General features: G+C 37.6%; 1 long non-coding RNA gene across 1 annotated transcript in view; it reads left to right on the top strand.

Moving 5' to 3' along the window:
- Positions 1-864: 864 nt before the first annotated feature.
- LOC136701714 (uncharacterized) overlaps positions 865-18,998 on the top strand; it is a 37,794-nt gene continuing 19,660 nt past the window's right edge. Inside the window, exon 1 of the long non-coding RNA XR_010803849.1 lies at positions 865-984. This is a non-coding gene — a long non-coding RNA (uncharacterized lncRNA). The remainder of the gene's footprint in view (positions 985-18,998) is intronic.

Below are 18,998 nucleotides of genomic sequence, written 5' to 3'. Positions count from 1 at the left end.
CTGCCCATTTGTCTTTCTCTGGATCTTTCAGTCACACTCACAAGTTCTTCTTTACCTGTAATTTCAAAGACTGTATATCACTCATCCATCAGTCTGCTCCCTCCCACCCTTTAAGTCTAGTGTAAACACAGATAGCCTGGAGATGTTGCTGCATTCCACACTACGTCTGCTTCTTGTCTCGCTTGTGCTCCAGTGTCTGTGCTTCGAATCCAGAGCACAATGAATTGTCCAGTTTAATCAACAATCACAACATCTCTGACTAATAGCTAACAAAAGGAAATTACAAGCTATGTATGTTTAAAACATGTGTTTTACATATTTGATTAAATATTAACATATCACAAAATATTCATGTTTTATAATCAGTTCAGAAATTTGTACTTGATGTAAAAGCAAAAGATAAGAACTTATTTTAAAGAACAAATTAAGAAAATTTCTTGAAATTCAAGAAAATAAAATTCTGTATTTGCAGCCCCTTGAATTAAAATAAGAGGTCAAATTTTCACTTACCCCCAACTGTATACTCATTCATCAGGTTTACAAGATTTACACTGGTCCTACAAGCTTTGTTTAGATTACAAGCAAACTACAATCCGAAATCTCCTCAAAACTGCTTCTGATTTTACATTTCAAATAGATTTGCTTTTGTAGTTTGCTTGGCACAACCTAGATTAAAGAAAAAACAATAGCCATTATGAAACCTGAATTTTTCATTATAATTTAAGAAACCACATTAGCAAATATATTAAAGTTTACTTTAGGAACTGATGACACTTTTCACATGACATTGATAGTATGTTTGTTGCTGATGTTGGTCATTTTTAAAAAAAATTGCAGAGTGATTTTTGCATCTTGCCACAGAGCCAACGAAAACCATGTGGACTGAATGACTTGACCAGCAAAGAGTTCCTCAATCTGATGTGGAAATGTATGGCGGATGGGTGCAGGGTGCTGATGGTTATTGACATGGCTTCATAGATGCAGGTATTTGGAATGCTGACTACAAAATATATGAATACATATATATTAATAATTCATTCTCTTAAATCAACCTGATTAGATTTTTTGAACAGCACTGATTTTACTTGCAAAACAACCAGCGGCTATTTTATAAAGCTGAAATCTAGTCACAGCTTCCCCATCCCTGTAGTAGAGCATAAGCTTCCATTTAGTTTCACAGCTCCAACAAGAAAATTTGGGATAAATGTGAGTGGTAAAGTAACACTAATGTACCTCTTGCCAGCCTTATCTCATACAAATGGAAAACATTTGGCTATAAATCTAATTTTGCTAGCAAACCTGTTTTGCCTGTTTAGCCTGCTTTGTTTGTGGTATTGATTACTCTATACAGACTACAGTATTTGAGGGCTTGTTTTTTGTGTGGTGGACTTTTCCATAAATGTATTCTACCACTGACGTTTAACACATAGCCAGTACACACATGATGATAAAGCCATTGTTTGCTCTTGCAGCTGCAAGCTTACTGTTGGTTTATCGATAGTTTAATAACTGTGCTCTCTGACAGGTTAAAATTCTGCTTCACATTCGTATCACATTTCGTCCATAGCTTCTCATACATTCATAACCAAAAAGGTCATGAGAATTCATGCATGATTCATAACTTGCTGATGATGTAAGAGCCTCTGACTTTCCCCGACTAAAGGATTATGCCAAAAAAGTTGGCTGTGGACACAATATTTCTGGCACATTTTCCCCTCTTTTCTGCTATGTCCGTAGACTTGTGGCTCAAGATTCATGTCAGTATTAGGCCCCCCAGCTGTGCATCTCATACAACGATCTGCTGGAGCTTTAAAAGGTGAATGAGTCATGATACTTCACTGATCCATGTTGAGCTTTTGCTTACTTGGTCTTTTCATAGAGTATAGTTTGCTCTCTCTCTCTCTCTCTCTCTCTCTCTCTCTCTCTCTCTCTCTCTCTCTCTCTCTCTCTCTCTCTCTCTCTCTCTCTCTCTCTCTCTCTGGACAGAAGTAGAGAAGGCCAAACCTGAAGTCAGTGTTTTGGCTGCATTATCTGTACACATGCTTTTTTCATGTCATAAAATAAGCTGTAGTGGAAGAAATATAACAAGATGACAAGATGAGTAAGTGGGGAAAAACTCACCAATGTGAACTCTTCCATATGGACTGTATACAGCAGTTCAAGTTAATAGGTGTTGGTCCTTTTATTCTATTTATTATATTATAAAATTTTCTTTGAACTTTTCATTTCTAGAATTTGAAATGGTATTACTTAATTTATTATATTTAATGTATAATTTCAGTAAACGTTTAACACTGATATTTAACAAAATCATAGATAATGCAAAAGTATGGTTTATTTAGTCATATTAACATTCAGGTGGTTTATTGTAGTGTTCATGTAAAGTACTCGTTGCTGTCAGACCAAAACATATCAAACTTGTAAATTTACAAAAGAAGAAAAAGCATAATGGTTAGAACTTTCCTTCAAAATCAAAGTGTTTCTATTATAGCAGAAATATCATAGTTATTCCAACCAGAACCAGTTATGTGACTTTTTACTGTTTTGGATTAGTTAGGAGTTAGGAGCAGTCCTTGATTAATGGATTCATCTCTATAGCTTGAGTTTACAAAGAAATGATGAATGCTGTCTCATCCCTCTCTCTCTCTCTCTCTCTCTCTCTCTCTCTCTCTCTCTCTCTCTCTCTCTCTCTCTCTCTCTCTCTCTCTCTCTCTCTGTATGTGTGTGTGTGTGTGTGTGTTTGTGTTTAAGAGAGCAAGCTATGCAGAAGTAGAGTGTGGCGAATGCTGGTTTCCATGGCAGTTTAGTACCAGGCCCCAGAGCTGTGTATAAAATGCTGAATCATTTTTCATCTGTTTTTGAGGGTCACGCGCTGCCACGGAAATAATCCAGATTCACAGCAGCTGCAGGAGGCAGGGGGTGGGGGGGGGTAAACTTTGTTACTGTGCACTAGTCATGTAGAGTGAATAATATACTATGGTATGAATAACTCAGGGCTGAATCAGCTGCGGCTGTGCTCAAGTCAGTTAGTCCGAACCACATTGTGACCATGCAGTGTTTCAGAGTCCAGGGGCCCCAAATCAAAACTGTTCTATGCCTATGAAAGTTTCCCAGAACTGTGTGCTCCAGCTCATTCCTTCAGAACCAGGTTGAAGAGACACTCACTCACTGTTCTCTCTCTCTCTCTCTCTCTCTCTCTCTCTCTCTCTCTCTCTCTCTCTCTCTCTCTCTCTCTCTCTCACTTCTCATTTAGGCATTTTTTTAAATAATTCAGGCCTTCAGAGATAAATCTTTATTCTCAATTCTTGTCTGTCTGTAACATACTTTCGTCAAAATATCACAAGGATTAAAAACACAGCTCTATTCTTACCCTGTCTAGACAGCCATATTTCTCTTTTTTGCTCTTTACTCATATTTCAACCTGAGCTGCACCTGAATGTGTGGACACATTATTGTTTGTATTATTATTATTACTATTTTTTTATACGATCTGTTTCTAGTGTTCTGCATTTCAGTACAGACCAAGATGACGTGAAAAGCAAAATGCTGTAACGGAATCCTCTTAATTCCGTTATTTGTTAAAGTAGTGTCCAGCTTGTTCTTTTTTTGTACAAGGCCCACTGTTGTTTGCAGCCCTTAGGTGATGCATTCTGTCTGTGTTTGACCTTCATGGTGTGCCTGTGTTTCTGGTGTTCCATTCTACCAGTTCATGCTAAACTAAGATAAGCGTAGTCACGTGATGTGAGATGACCCAGGCACATGGGTGGGTTAAGAATGCATCACTGGGAATAAGACCTTGTTATAACAGGGGATGCCACTACTGTAATAGACAGCATCTGATCTGCTGAAGTAAACCTTACTTTAAACGAAAGGCTGAAATCTGATTATTGCTGATTACTGCACCATGCTTTGGAAGATTTGTGCATGCTCAGTTACTTCTCCTAAGTAAAAGAGGCCAAGGACCTCACATACATCTCCTCCAAGTGCTTAGTGGAGATCTCAGTAGTGTCTCATGCTGTGTTCATATTTGGTGAGAAAATAAATCCCAGGTTTATATACAAGTGAATTAAAATGAGGGTCCCAACCCTTTCGCATCGAACACTAAGAACTTTCTCAATTTTTAAGCTCTGAATATTTTTCTTTTACTACTCAGTTCCAAATAAGTTGTGACAGTGTGTAAAATGTACATAAATGTAAATAAAAACAGAATGCAGTGATTTGGAAGCATGGGTTTTTCTTCATTTTTCCAATTTTATAATTTTTCATTTCTGTTCCTCAAAATCAGAATTTCAGAAAAATTATAAAAATTACTCTTTTTCCATTTTCTCAAATTCTTGTAATGAAAATGATAGGACTGTATCATCAGGGGAGACATGCTCTCTGAACATAAACCACACCACTAGCTTTCAACTAAAAAGCAGATAACATCTTCATACTTGTTAAGGGCAAATTTTATACAGCGACACGGAGCAGCAGTGTCAGCTTTTACTGACACTGTGTTCAAACCATCTGCACTTCACGTAAACAGTCATACCATCTATACTAGGTTCCTCTGTGCGCGTCAATAGCGGTGTTTCTTGTGGAAAAGCACAGAAAACTGGACTCTAAACTTTAATTACACACTATTTACTGGGTTTTAATCACAAAATCAAACCTTACTGGTCAAAAAAGTTCCATAACCCTTAAACGAGAGCAAACTTCATAACCTCAATGAAATTCAGTGTTCCAGCTATTAAAACATCCAGTTGTCACGATGTGTGTACCTTATTTATGTGTATATGCTGACACTGCTGCTCTGTGTCAGTGTTTAATGTCGGCCATTGACTACATTATTCGCTGTTTGGTGGGCAGTCTGTGGTTAACATGCAGAGAGGCACAGCAGAGGTACAGTCATATCATTTTCATTACAAAATGCAGTAAAGGGGAAAATGAGAAAATGGAATAAAGCGTTTTTTTTTTTTGTTTTTTTTTTTGAAATTCTGATTTTGAGGAACAGAAATTTAAAAAATGTAAATTGTAATAATGAAGGACAACACATTATTTTCTAAATATACCAAATGAAAAAAATTAAACCCAGTTTCTTACATTTGTATTTAGCCTCAAACTATTAGGAAATTGAACTGATAAATGTTATACGGACCGTTCAGGTCCTAAAATCTGATTGGCTGAGCCGCGTTCAAAGCCAATGTAAAATACATGATATATGCACACCTATGACCACCTCACAACATCTGAATTCCATATTAATGCACCTCTGTCTTAAACCTGGTAAAGAGCAGCTTATAAAAATGGAAATTTTTGATATATTGGGTGGGTTAACAGTGGATGAATGGATTGAAGAGATTGTCCAGATTAATATAATATTAATTAAATTCCAGATTAATTCCAGTGTGTGTCACCCTGTGTGTTCCCACCTTGCGCCCAGTGAGTCCAGGTAGGCTCCGGTCCCACCATGACCCTGGACTTGATAAGCGGTTTCAGACAATGAATGAATGAATAAAATGAATTAATATAAATGGCAGTCCAATTATTAAGTGGGCTTTCCTTTACTGTCTAACTTTTCATGTTAGACTGCTTAGTCTAAAAGAAGTATAAATTAGGCTTAAGGGTCCCTTCAGAAAGAGGACAGAAATGTTTGTATTTATACTCAACTAAAAAAACCTGAATATATGTGAGCATATTTAGTTCAATGAAGTAGCTATGTATCGCCCTTATGTTGCTTGGCAACAGTGTTCACCGTTAACAGACTATACTGTGTGGCAGAAGAATATTTTACTGTGAATGTTTGTTAATGAATAAATCCGCCTATTAATTAAACATTTGTGTATTTTATTGTATTTTATGTTGCCGTTTTATAACTGCTTTACGTTGTGCCAAAACCTACCTTACCTGTGATGAAATCGCAGTAACGCAAAGCCTCTCATGATTTATTGCTTTATTTTACAATTTCATGAACTCCTTTAGAACTTGATGGCAGCAAAACATCAAAAAAAAAAAAAAAAGTTGGTACAGGGACAAGTAAAGGCCGGAAATGTAAGAAGTATTATTTAAAAAAAACCCAGCGCAAATCACATGGCTGGGTATAAAAAACGTTTTAGAGAGAGGCTCTCAGAATCAAAGATGGGTGGAAGTTCACCAGTTTACAGTAAATGATATCATCAAAAGACAAGAAATTTCAGAAGAATGATCATTACGTCTCTTGGGCCATCAACAAGTAGCTCTGAGCATTAATGTTTTCCTCTGTGGTGTCTGGATCCTTTTGGACACAGTGATAATATGCCCACACACTCATCCAGTGACTCGTGACATTCTGAGTGGGAGCAGGAAATGCCAGCTTTAAGCTCTCATCAATTTCTCTCTCTCTCTTTTCTCTCTCTCTCTCTCTCTCTCTCTCTCTCTCTCTCTCTCTCTGTCTGTGAGAAAGAGAAAGATATGCCAGTCCCCACAATTCAGATGTTGGTGTGTAACCCCTAGAGGTCAAGGGTCATAGGACAGGTCAGTATGTCACCAGGTTGCGGAAGATTGTTATGGAAGATGAAAGACAGACTGTGCTAACTTTTGTCTCCAAGACTGTTACGTGTTATGTGTACAAAAGCAGGAATGTCTCTCTCTCTCTCCTACTATCTCTTTTTACTTTTTACCTTTGGGTTTGCCCTTTCTCCCCCGTTACCCCTCTTTTTCTTTTTCTCTCTTTTGCCCTCACTCTCTTATACCTTCTATGGTGCGCAGTCTTAGTTTCCCCCTGCCTTTTCTTTCTCACCTTTTTGCTCTTTCGCTCTCTCTCTCTTGTTCTTTGTTGTTTTGTCTTCTTATAATTATCCATTTATTTTATTTTCACTATGACTCGTTCTCTCTTTTTTCTGTGTGTGTGTGTGTGTGTGTGTGTGTGTGTGTGTGTGTGTATGTGTGTGTTTTTCACTTTTCTGACAAGTGTGTAGCAGATGTGTGCTAGTAGCTGTGTGTTGAGAAATGCAGTAATGCACTGGGGAGTTCTAGGTTATGAATCATATTGTCAATAAATCTGAGTGTTTGCGTCTCTGCTGTTCCCTTGACGTTGCTTCTGTCTGAATGTGCCATGGAGTCTTTTTAAGCTTTGGTTTTTCTAAATGTTGCATAAGTGTTGGTTTCATTTTATTGAGAAACATAAAATAGGCATGTTCATTTTCAAACCTTGGGCAATTTGAGATGTGTGTTCCTGAGATTGTGTTGACTGATGATGATGATGTTGCCAGTAGGTCTGCATATTGTCCCCTTCCTTTTAGCATCATTTAGTTAAAAAATCTTCCTGGTAATTCTACCTCTGGCTTCAGGGAGTCTCAGTAAAATTTTACGTAGATTTGTTATTTAACTAACAGTATAGATAGATAGATTGTTTGATACTGAGTTTAAGTGTGTACAGTTATCTCAATAGGACAACACAATGCAGGTATTTTCCTATGTTAACATGAGATTTTTGATGATAAATCAACAGAGTTCTCAGACATGTAAAGATTCAAGTAGAATTCTGTATCAATGTATCATTGCCCCAACTGCTTATTAATATAAGTTTATTGCTTATTAAGTTGGACTCTTAATGGAACTGGCTTGAAACTCACTCATTCACCCACTAACCTTAAGAAACTGTTCCACAAGGGAATGTTATTCAGTGCTTTGCATTAAACCCACTCTGTCCTTGTTTTAAGAATCTTCAAGCCCAAAGTTATGAAGTAACTCTAAATGTGTTAAAATTTGGTAAAATATGAAGAAAAAGAAGAAACAACACCTTTATTGACTCCCTTCTCTGCATTTAACCCATCCATGTCAGTAACACACATTAGTGAGCAATTCTTCACACACACCAAGAGCAGTGAACACACACACAACCGGAACAGGGGGCTGCCAACTACCTCGGTGAACGATGAGCAGTTTGGGTGTTAGGTGTCTTGTTCAAGGGCACTACAGACATGAATTAATTTTCTTTTGCCGCTCCCAGGAATTGAACCGATGACCCTCCTGTCTCAAGCTCGCTTCTCTAGACTCTTATCAAGGCCATGGCTGCCCCATAACTTTTATTTTTATTCAAATGGGGGCGGCACGGTGGTGCAGCAGGTAGTGTTGCAGTCACACAGCTCCAGGGACCTGGAGGTTGCGGGTTTGATTCCCGTTCTGGGTGACTGTCTGTAAGGAGTTGGTGTGTTCTCCCCGTGTCCGCATGGGTTTCCTCCGGGTGCTCTGGTTTTCTCCCACAGTCCAAAACACACATTGGTAGGTGGATTGGCGACTCAAAAGTGTCCGTAGGTGTGAGTGAATGTGTGTGTGTGTGTCTGTGTTGCCCTGTGAAGGACTGGCGCCCCATCCAGGATGTATACCCGCCTTGCGCCCAATGATTCCAGGTAGGCTCTGGATGCACTGCGACCCTGAACTGCATAAGCAGTTACAGATAATGAATGAATTAACTATTCAAATGGCTCTTAATTAGTTGTCCTCTTGGTCATTGTCTTGTGTATTTTACTTGATGCTAGTCATTTTCACCTGCTTCCTGTATTTTCAGAAGGGGTGATTTTGTCCAACAAAAGCCAGCCAGTAGATCTGTAACCAGCTCAGCCAGAGCTAGTATAGAGGAAGGTTTATTCCCAATGTTTTTTTTCTTTTTGCTGTTTTAGTGTTTGCGACACTACCTGTTGCGCCACCGTGCCACCCCTGGTCTCTCCAGTACTGTAGAAATCATTTCTCCTTCCATCCAAAAATTTTCCTGTACAAGTTTTTCTTTGACAATCGACAGACTTCTAGACTTGCTTGGTTTAACTTTCAGCCTAGCCAACCTTAGATTATTATTTAACCTCCCCAGCAACTGCTGCATGCAAGGCACTGTAGTCATCATGTCGTCCATGTAAGCCCTGATTGGGGGAGGCCGAGTACTATTATGCAACCTCTGCCAGGCTACAACCCACTTAGAGGCCCATATTACTACCTCCATCGCCATAGTAAATATTGATGGTGAAATCGTACATTCAGCCATTATACCTATTTCTAACCACTGCCATGATGTAACAAATTCCCCAGTAAGAAGGCAAAACTGAATGTCTTCAAAATATGCATTAACAAGCCTGGTAACCTTATCTGGCACCTGGAAAAATTCAAAGACTTTCCACATAAGTTTATATGGCATTGAGCCAAATGCATTTGCTAAATCTTGGAAACGACATGAAAATCTCTACCCTCTTTCTTTGCTGTCTGAATCTGATGCCAGATCATGCTGCAAATAGAATGTGAAATTAATCGCTTCATATGTTAAAGTATACCACATTATCTTTAGTGTCTAAAGGAGAAATTCTGTTAGTGGTTAATTAATTAAATTAATGAGATTCATTAAATAAATTCATTCATTAAATACAATTATTAACAGATGTGTTGTAGCTGACTGGCTTAATGTTGACAGATGGAGCAGACAAAATAAAGTAAGTATCTGATAAGATCTGAGGTTTATCTCTATATATGTATGTAGTGACACTATTTGGCAAACAATACGTCACTTTCCAATTCAGTATATGTGTTAAAATGTATTATTCATGATATTTAAAATATGTACACTCTAATTAATAGCCACTAATAAACAGATTTTAAACAACTGATAAACCCTTTGAAAGGGTCGTCTTATTCTAAAATGGTACAAGCTTGCCCAGTAATATATGTATCAGTATATAATTGTTTTTTGGTAAATGTCTGAAAATGTCAAAGTTCAGGTCTGATCAATGTTTCTAATAAACTAATAATTTGTCATGTATTTACTGGATATGTGATGACCATGTTAAGGTTACACTGGGCTACTTGTGCTAAAATGTCTGTATTTTACATATTTACACATTTGTAAGCCTGTAGAAATAGTTGTGATAGTTTACTGTTCCTACATTTTTTAGATGTCCCAGTAGATACCAGAGAAAATACTGCATATCTCTATTGACCCATAATTCACAAACTGATGTGTCTCGGTGGTTACTTGTGGTTCTTCTTGTGAGTATTTCAATATTTGAGGAGTTTGAGAGCGATAAAAGGAGTCAATTTTAAAGCTCAGCAATTTTTGAACAAATAAAATTGTATTGCGTTGGCCCACATTTGGGGAGATAATATCGGAAAGTGGGGGGTGGATCATTCATTTTCCACACTTGTGTAAATGGATCTTCTAATCATTTGTGTATTCAGAGATTAAAAAAAAAACAAACTCTGAATCTTATTTAATTCATTAGAATTAGACTGAAAAATGTGGCCAGATGTTTGTAATGCACTTAAACATTTCCTAAACAATCATAATCAAATAAAAGTGCGGTCAGATGTTATGAAATGTGATCACACTGCAAATATTTCCGTATCATTTATATGTATCTTCTCTACTGACCTTACTGTTATGTAATCTATTGATTTGAGCTGCATAATTCTTTCGTTTGCAGAGAGGGGCCTTTAACGCTGAGTGTGAACTGTCCCCCTCTTTGGGAAAATAACCCACTGTTTACAAGCCAAATATTTTGGCCCCCACAAACAAAAACACAAAATGCCTGGGTTTGGAGTTGGGCTTTGTTAATTGGCTTTAGTAATTCCTGTGTGAGAGAGCTCTTTGCATGGAGTCATGTGAGGGTACATTCCACTGTCCCTTTTCTGTGTTGTCTGAGTGTGTGCGGTTTTAAGTGTGTGAGGCTGAGGGCTTAGCAGTCAGTTTGTCTTTTACTCAGAGTCCATTTACTCTACTCTTTCTGCTCAGCACGCCATACCTCTTTTTTTTTTTTTTTAAAGATCTTCTTTACATTAGCCCCAATACCACTGAGCTACCATGTACACTCATTTGCTCTCATTTATTCTTACGCAAACCAGGTCCACCAGCCACATATCTCTGGCTCACCAATATTTTGACATAGAACAACTACATATAAAACATAATCAGAGTGGAGCCACTAGAATTAAAGCTACTTCATCCTGATTAATTTAGTCTACTACAGATACACTCATATAGGATCTGTGTGTAAAAACCGAAAATATGCATTTAAATCAAGTGCATCAATAGGACATTTGTCACACGTTGTCTGAGGTATAACTTCAGATCTTCTGGGAGGGCTTTATGTTGACATTGAATTGACATTGGAAGATTACTGTGAGGCTATGATTGTATTCAGCCACATAAACATCATTGAGGTCAGGAATGGATGTTGTGTAATTTGTTTATTTCAACTCATCTTAGAGGTATTGGATGTTGCGCAATCAGACAAATTCTGATTGACATCAACTGAAGCTTCTACCACCAGTTTAAAGATAAAAATATTTAATTTTGAATGACAGACTGAGTGATGAAAGGGGATAAAGAAGAAAGGAATGTTGGATAAGCATGGGTCTGGACTTTGGCTTTTGGTCTATCTTAATTTGCCTCTTATATTAAGCTTGGGGAAAACCACAACAATGTTTTTAAAACTGCCACTCACGTTCCTGCAAACCTCACTCCCCTTCTCTTCCGTGATCGAGGTTTGTTCTGTTTTCTCACACCAAATTAAAGGCGACATGTCCATGCCTTGCAAATACTGCCGGCTCAGTCACTTCACAGGCCTTTGTTTCCTTCATGTGGTAATGGAGCAGGAGAAACAGTGTTTTCTGCACTGGTTTTCTTCTTGCCCTAATTTCCTGCTTATAAAAGGAGGCATGAGAGAGAGCTTCCATTTAAAAACATTTTCTCTGCACCAGTGTTGTATGTCAATGTGTGTGTCTCTGTGTGCGTGTTTCTGACACATGTTTTTGATTGCATTGAATGTCTGAAGACAACTGAACTGATAGCTCTGGCTAAAGCTGTCATACGGTTTGAATACTGCATGGTAGTTTATCAGTTTTAAAAAGCTGACTTACGTTTTTGGCCACTCCATGAATTTTCAGTGAAAACCTGTAGCCAATGAGTTATGGAATGTTTCATGACAGGCCTTCAGCAGCCTCACTGTGAGTCTCTCCTGAATTACACAGCGAATATGTGAGAGAGATATCTGTGCTTAACTCATAGCTAATCTCGTACATAATGATAATATTAAAGTAACAAATCTTTCTGCCTAGACGTATATAGAGTTTAGAGAGCTTTTAAACAGAAGACATAATATTCTGAGGTCCGTTTATTAAATTTAAGACACCCCTATCTACCATTTAATGTCTTGACAAAGTACTCTTAACAGTAGGGCATGGTGTCCTTGCCCCAGCTGGGAATTGCCTTGTACTCTCTAATGTGGGAGGGGGCAGTGTCACTCACGTGGTCCTTTCAGTTTTTGCCATTTTTTTTTTGCCAGTTTTTAACATGTGAAATTTGCTGTGTGAGTGAGTTAGTTACTTTAAAGAAGGGTATCTGGCTAGTAGGGGTATTTGCACAAGCACAGATCATTTTCTCTCTAGAGTTCATAAAGTAGCTTAAATGGTGGGCATAGTGAGGTTAAGCTTCTTACCAAGGTGGTCATAATGAATTTGAATTGCTAAGCAATTAATGAATGTGTAGTTATTTTGAATTAATTCTTTGAATTCCCTCGGTCGAATATCAGCTTTACAGTGATGTTTATATGGATGCTATCACAGTTCTGTTTAATATTAACATTAATTCAGCATATTAATGATGTTCTCATGCTCAAAACATTGAGAAGAATGGCCAAATTTAGCAGTTTTCAACCTAATCTCTTTCACCCTGATCGGCACTCTTAAAAATGAAGGTGCTCCAAAGGGTCCTTTGAACCATGCCATTGAAAAAACACTTTTACTTCCATAAAGAACCATTTTTGCTAATAACTTTTAAACCGGAAAAGAATCTTCACATTAAGTGAAGTTCCATTTAAACCTTTACATTTTTCTTTACTCTCATACATCCCTTCAAACAACATGGTTTTTTATGGGACCAAAATTGCTTCTGCATTTGGCAGGTGCTGTATTCCATGAATAATCAAGAGAAAATAAGTGACTACTATATATGAATTAAATTTGAAACTTCAGCAGTTATAATCTATCAGCAACAGAGGAAATTCTTCAATTTTTCTGTTTCTAATCTTTATACATATTTTCAGATTTTTTGTAAAGCTCACAACTAAGAGACATGCTACTCGACTGTAGCAATAATTTTTATTTTATTTTATTTTTTAAATAAAAGAAAAACTAATTAGTGAGTGTGTGTTGCCCTTTGAAGGACTGGCGCCCCCTCCAGGGTGTATTCCTGCCTTGCACCCAATGATTCCATGTAGGCTCTGGACCCACCACGACCCTGAACTGGATAAGTGCTTACAGATAATGAATGAATGAATGAATAAAGAAACTTCCCAATGACCTCTGTTGTATATAAGCTGAAGGTCAATATGTTTTCTGTGTTCTAAAAATGGAGATGAGCAATGGTACAATAATGAAGGATTTGATGGTGATTTTGGCTGAATTGCTTTAAATCTTTTATATCTGTGGGCTGATGTTGTAATGTAGTGTTTCTTAATTCTACTCTATGATGTTGGGGGCACTGAAGCAGCTGCACATGAATTTACATTTACAATGCCCAATGCCAGACGAGGCATATAAAGCATCCAGGCTTTGGTCTCTAGAGCAGTGGAACTGTGTTCTCTGAAGTGATGAAACTCCGTCATTTTAACAAATTATTACAGAGTTGGGTCAGGTGTGTGGAAGTGGGGAATGACTGAATCTGTGAAGGGCAGCTGTTCAATAGAAGGAGGATTAAAAAAAGGTCCAGTAAAACGTTGCTCATGTTTTCAGACCTCGTGAGGAATGTGGACATGCCACGCGGGGCTTTTGCCCTTCCATTTCCTGTATCCAATTCACTCTTAATAGCAATCATCTGCTGCTAAGTCTTCACTGTTGGGTTCAGCTTGTCTGCTCTTGTTGGAGAATCCTGGATTTGCCTGTGAATCATCACAGGCTTAGTTTATTAGGCAGAGAGTCAAGTGGTTGTGTTTTAATTTCCCGTAAGCAACTGAACAGGCTTCCCAGTATTTGGCTTGTGCTAATGAGTTCTTGTAGGGCTGAGCGATACTGAAAAACCGATTACGGTTTTGATTCTTTTAGTTTTTACATTATACAACAACAAAATCTCCATTTTGTTCAACTTTTTATTAGAAGGGATTGTAGAGGTGCAAAATAGTAACAGCATCTATAACAAATAATGGTTAATTTGATATTTTCTTTAAAAGGACTGAAACTAATTTGTAAAAAAATGTATGATAGTTTAAAATAACTATTTCCATTTAACAATAGTAAACAGTATGATCATTTTTTTGTATTTTTATTAAATACAAAGATTAAATCATTATATTCAGGAAAACTGAATTAGTTTTGTGTCATGCGGGCAACACTGCTGATTCCAAAGGTCTAAAAAATACTCCTCTGGGAAACGCTGCCTGTCTTCCTTTAGTGCAGATGGAGTTTTTGGCTCATTTTAGAGCAGGTTGTACTACTCCACTTTCTTATAAATTCTACAAATAGTAGAACAATCAGTCAAGGTGTAAACCAATGTAGAAACTTGGGCCAAGGCATTCTTTCACCTTCAGGCTTTTGATTTCATCATTTAAGTTCAAAATGAGAACCTTTAAAAACAGAAAAAAGGCTAAAAACAAAATTGTTTCTTATTTTAGCGGTAAACAATGTGTTACCGGGTTCTGAGGATAACAAACTAGTCATTTCTTTACATTTTCTGATTCATTAGTGTCTTGGAAGACAACTTACAAAATGTAAAACATTTTCTGAAAGTAGACAATATGTACCTCAAAGTGCCCAAAAGTTTAAAATAGTCTGTCACAAAGGTTTTATTAGGCTGTTCTGTGATGAAGCAGGTAAATTTAACTTTATTTTCATATATTTTGGCCCGGAAGCCATTCCATAGTGCTCTTTCAGCCACAGGCGCTACTTTACTGTGCATCTCTGGAGCACTCCTCTTGCTCCCAGGTGCTCCCTCCCTCTCCCAGGCCCAGAGAGTGAATGGTCTCTGCACATCTCCTCTGTTTGTTTTTGTCGGACTCCCTGCTACTGGTTTACAGAGGTCTCAATCCCTTCTGACCTACCTACTGAGAGCTGTGAGCAAATCCTTGTGGAGAGTGGCGTCCAGCAGCGCACACCCCCCTGGTTAATAGGACCCCGCTCACAGCCGGCAGCCACTCACTGGTCCACGGCTACACTGAATCTAAGAAGGAACGTCCTCAACTTTGAATTCATGAAGACTTACATAAAACCTTCCCATTGCCTGGGTGCCAGGAGCTAAAGAATAGTACGGTACTGTTAGTGTGCATGCACACCAAAAGCGATTTACTCTCTCAGTGTCAAATTAATGACTTCCGGTCTTGCTTTTAACAGCCACATACAGAACCAAATGAGGTGTAAACAAAAACTATTATTCAAAAAAAGCAATATATAAATAAACATTTTTAACATAACTTTGTGATCAGCCCTCCAGCATCAGCATTTGTCTGATTCTGTAACAACTGTATGTCAAATTTGCTGGTGTTTGTGTGATTGTGTGAATATCGCAGCAGTATTTAAGGTACAACTGAAACTTTGAAGAACTCAACTTAGCACTTGGAAATAAATAAGTTATTTTTTCTGAAATAGTTAGCAACTTTTAGACTATACTGGTGTGTTTGGGGAGGTTTAAATGAGTATTAGACAGTAGAAAAACTTCGATATAAGTCAACTTTTCACTTTTCTGCTTCAAGTTTGGTTCGTGGTACTGTGCCACTGCAAGGCTTTAAAGGTTGTGGAGAGCAGCGGCACAGTGTGCAGCACCTCTAAATATATTCCTGCAGCTGTGTTTGTAGACTATTATTTATTAACAATCCAACCTCAAGAAGAACAATCGCTAGTTTTCATGACTGCTGTTCTTGCAGCTTAGTCACGTGGAGGCTTTTTTCCTCTTTTCAAATCATGAAGGATTGTTTCTCTTCATCTTCTGATGATACCCAAACTGTCCCTAATTTGAGACGAGGGGGCCTTTGTTAATTTGCAGGGCACTAGGCAATGTGTGTAGTGAGCGTATATGGCGGTCCGGCTCTGACTGCAACTATTGTGAGTGCATTGCTAGCCATGTTTTGGTCACTCACTCTGTTCCCCAATAAATACACTTTGGTGTATGCTTAAAATCCTCTCTCTCTCCCTCTCTCTCTCTTTCTCTTTCTGTCAAACACACAATCACACACCTGTAATTTAAGTTCACCTCTGTCCTGACCCTTGGCTTCCTAGTAAACCAGATGTCAGGGAGCTTTGATATGACATATTAAACATGGCCTGTGACTTTGAGGGGAGGCTGTGTCTGAGAATGTGTATGTGTATGTGGAGGTCATTCTAGAATAGCAGGTGTGCTAATTGCAGACTGTGCTGAATTCCGTCACACCCTTAACCCATTTATCTTTATGTGTGAACTGGTGTGTGTGTGTGTGGGAGAGAGATCAGTGAATGGATTTTTTTTCTTTTAATTTTTTCTTTGCAGTCCTATGCATTTAGTTAAACTGTCTTTAATTCCAAATCTCAAATATAAAATATTTATATTAGCATACATTTTGGAAAATAATCTCCTGATTATTTTGACAATGTATTTAACTAGTATAGTAACTATAGTATAGTACTATTTAGCTAAATAGTAACATTAATAACGTAACAACAGCAAACATAAATATTGACAGAGGCATGTTTACTCCTATTTTACATATATATATATATATATTTTTTTTTTTAATTACACATTTGTATCATTTGGGAACTGAGGATACCAATTGTTGTGGTTTTGCAAGTGTCAAATTTTGCCCATTCTTGCTTGAAATAGGATTGGTTCTGTAGTCTGATTCTTCTCTTTATGATGTGCCATACATTTTCAGGAACATACAAATCTAGATAGCAGTCTGTGAAGTCACGCTGCTATGGCTTATGCAGAATAAGGCCAGAAATGGTTAAAGTAACCATTCATTTCCAGAGAAAAGACATCAACTTGATGACAGCATTAGTTAGTGTTTTAGCTAAAACATGTCCCTGGTACCTTCACACATACACAAGTCACCCACGAGTCACTGATGCCCACTGTACTATGACATATGTTGGCCTTTACACCTTTCTCTGGTGACATGGCTGATGATTCCTTTCGTCTTTAGTCCATAGAACTCTTTAAAAACATACACACCAAAAAAAAAAATAAATAATAAAACTTGATACATGGATACCATAGCAAGCATTTCTACTGTCGTTTGGATATTAAATATTGCATACTATAGTGATATTTATTTTAAAGTGAGATTTATTTTAAATAGAGCAAAGTGTGTGAGATGAGAAAGCGAGAGTGCAGGGCCGCAAGCAAAAACTTTAGGTTTTGGGGCATTCCTCTGTCATGAGCGAGGTGTTTGTGACAGCCAGGGGAACACACACACACACACACACACACACACACACACACACACACATTAAACCCTATTCACTATCCAAATAAAACCAACTTATATTTACAGCAGGAAATTGCTGACAGGGAGAAGTAAGGTGGCATGAAGCACTCTGGGAATGAAGGAAGAGACGTAATTTTCTCTGTCTTTCTATCTCTCTGCCTGTTTTCTCCTTTTCTGCTTTATCCTTATGCTCCATTCTTCTGCTTTAACTCACATTCCATTTTAAACTTACTTCTCCTTTCAGTTTGTCTTCTTTCACTTTCTCTCTTTTTTTCTCTGTCTTACAGGCTGACTCCCTGACCCGGAGACTGGTCAGTAATTATGGTATACTTTTAAGGGAAGTGGTTAAATTCTGCCTGCACTGTCACCACAGCCATATAACTCAGGACACTCAGTCATAATGGGAGGTCATATTTCATATTTCTCTCAGTGGCAGCTGGAAAATCTGTGTATATTCAGTGTTATTATGTATGATACAGTAGTATTGGGGCAATATGGCATATATATATATATATATATATATATATATATATATATATATATATAATGTAAATGTACACTGTGGTTTGGATGCACATTTTTCCAGAGTGACTTAGTTTGTTCAAGAACTAGGTATGTGTAACATTAGTAAGTCTGACTACTGCAACATGGCTTACAATATCTGCTCATGATAAATCAACTTAGGCAATCTAATATGTCTGATGTAATCATGTCACCAGTCAGAAACATGCAAAATTCTAGCTCCCAAATGGCAAACCACCTAAGCGTGTACATCTCTGCTGGGAGAATGAGGACATTGGTGTTCTGCTCCATTGTTTTATTGTTGATTGATATTGTACTAAAAGCTGTTCAGAAAAATTGCGTGGCTAATAAATTATATCATATTATATATATATATATATATTATATCATATATATATATATATATAAATTTATAGCAAAAATTGGACAATTGCACTAAATTAAATGAGTTAAAATATACATTTACTTAATGTAATCCTGCAATCTTCCTGTAACAGTCAGCCTCACAATGCGAAATATTAGACATATGACCTAGATTTAAGATGGTTTAACTTGCATTCTCAGTAACTAGTTTGCAGACTTCCAAGAGTGTTGAAACAGGACTTTCCCTGGCTGATAAGTGGGACAGTCCAAATGGAGGAGTTTCACTTTGTCTCAATGTCCTACAACCCCTGCTTTACAGGAAACATTCCTAGAAGTTTAATCGACTGGAAAATGGCAACTTTGTGGTGTATTGTGCTCACACGGATATAGGCTATGATTTTAGTTTCAGACAAACCACTATGAAGCAAGCTCTCATTCACAAACTCTTGGGACATTGTCAGACTGAGAAGCATGCATATTTTCTGCACGCTTTCCCTCCCTCTCTCTCTTTCTCTTTCTCTCTCTAACTCAATGTACCAACTTCATATCATTGCTTAAGAAACGTTCTTGTACCAAATCATACATTTCTCTCTGACCGGGTGAGTAATCTTCCACAAATAGGCTTTACCACAATCTTTTATGTATTTAACATATGACAATATATTTTTTCCCATAAATCCTAAGGCAAGAAACTCTTAGGCCTTCTCACAAGCTTTAAATGGC

This window comes from Hoplias malabaricus, chromosome 7 (assembly GCF_029633855.1).
Source record: "Hoplias malabaricus isolate fHopMal1 chromosome 7, fHopMal1.hap1, whole genome shotgun sequence".
Classification (NCBI taxonomy): domain Eukaryota; kingdom Metazoa; phylum Chordata; class Actinopteri; order Characiformes; family Erythrinidae; genus Hoplias; species Hoplias malabaricus.
The sequence above is the reverse complement of the archived record's forward strand: the minus strand, read 5'-3'. Positions and strand labels throughout refer to the sequence as shown.